The sequence below is a fragment of the Calidris pugnax genome, unplaced genomic scaffold (assembly GCF_001431845.1).
Source record: "Calidris pugnax isolate Ruff unplaced genomic scaffold, ASM143184v1 scaffold255, whole genome shotgun sequence".
Taxonomy (NCBI): Eukaryota; Metazoa; Chordata; class Aves; order Charadriiformes; family Scolopacidae; genus Calidris; species Calidris pugnax.
Window position 1 is genome coordinate 7,796 of NW_015091101.1, and position 1,463 is coordinate 9,258.

The 1,463-nt window shown below is 63.2% G+C and overlaps 1 protein-coding gene across 2 annotated transcripts in view; it reads left to right on the forward strand.

Moving 5' to 3' along the window:
* The first annotated feature begins 30 nt into the window (after positions 1–30).
* Positions 31–1,463, forward strand: part of LINGO3 (leucine rich repeat and Ig domain containing 3) — a 30,790-nt gene continuing 29,357 nt past the window's right edge. For both annotated transcript variants that reach the window (XM_014957978.1, XM_014957980.1), the window contains exon 1: positions 31–466. The gene's annotated coding sequence lies outside the window, so the exon portion shown is untranslated. The remainder of the gene's footprint in view (positions 467–1,463) is intronic.

Below are 1,463 nucleotides of genomic sequence, written 5' to 3' on the forward strand. Positions count from 1 at the left end.
CCATTGGGGGAGAGCCCCCCCCCGGGGGGGGGGGGGGGAACCGTGTCACTAAATCAGCCCAGGATTCAGCACCGTGCCCTGCTCCTCACCCCTGATTTCTTCCCTCAGTTTCCCCATCTGTAAAATGGAGGACACGCTGCCAAACCCTGCTTGAAAACCGCTGTCAGATGCAGAAAATGTAAGTGAATTGCTCAGGTGATGCTCGTCGGCTGTCGTGCAACACATCAAGGGCACAGGACAATCTGCTTCAGGAACCCACATCCCCTCAGCCCTGTGACCAGCAGGGCTAATGCCAGCCCAGACCCAGCAGCGATGAATGGAAAAAAGCAACAATTCTGCCCTGGAAGGAAGTCAGTCCTAACAAGGCAATTGGCCTCTCTCATCCTCAAAGCCTAATTAACCAAATCGTCTGCGTTTGTGGGAGAAGAGAGGGGCAAGTGGGAAGCTCCAGGAGGAATGGCTGATGGTGAGCACTGTCCCCAGGTGGGGTGTGGGTACTGGTGGGATGTGGAGCTGAACCGTGGCATTGCCCTGGGAGCTGGGCATCCTCCCAGCCCTGCTGGGGCTCCCTGTGAGCCTGGCATCTCCGTGAGGGACAGCAGAGCCCTCTGCGGGGACACAAATGCGGTGGCCTTTCTTGGACTGGGGGCTGTGCTCATCCCATCACTGCTGTGCCACGGTGCTGTTTGTGCCCGGTTTGTCCCAGTTTCCCTGTAGGATACGGGGTAAATGATCAAGTTGGTCCATGATGACCCCCATGGAGGCAGCCCCCAATGCAGAGAGGGGAGCTCCCAGCGAGGTGGGCAGCTGGACCTCATCCCAGGGCAGGCAGGGTGACACGGGGTGAGGAGGGGGGGATGCAAGGGGGCTGGCGTGGGGCTGGGGGACACCGGGCATGCTGGCATGAGGTTGGGGGCCCAGGAAGAGTGGTGTGGGGGTACCTGGACATGTTGGGGGTATATGGGCATGCTGGCATGGAGTTGGGGGCCCAGGAAGGGTGGCACGGGGGGTATAGAGGTGCGCTGGCACGGGGTTGGGGGAGCCCAGACAGGGTGGCATAGGGGTATACAGCACACTGGCATGGGGTTGGGGGCCCTGGAAGGGTGGTGTGGGGGTACACATGGGATGGTGTAGGGTTGGGGACACCAAGCAGGGTAGCCTGGGGCTGGGGGAGCCCTGGCAGGGTGGCATGGGGGTACATGGACATGTTGGCATGGGGTTGGGGGACCCCTGGCAGGGTGGCATGGGGGTACATGGACATGTTGGCACAGGGTCGGGGGACCCAAAGCGGGGTTGCCCAGGGCTGGGGGGTTCCAGTCTGGCCGGGGTCACCCCTTCCCCTTCGGTCCCGGCAGCTCGGGGAGGGCACCCCCGTGCGCTTCCCCGCATTTGGCCGCCGGCTCTGCCCGTTCCCCCGCCCGCAGCCGCTAGCCCGGGGCCGCGCATCATCGCCGCCGTCCCCC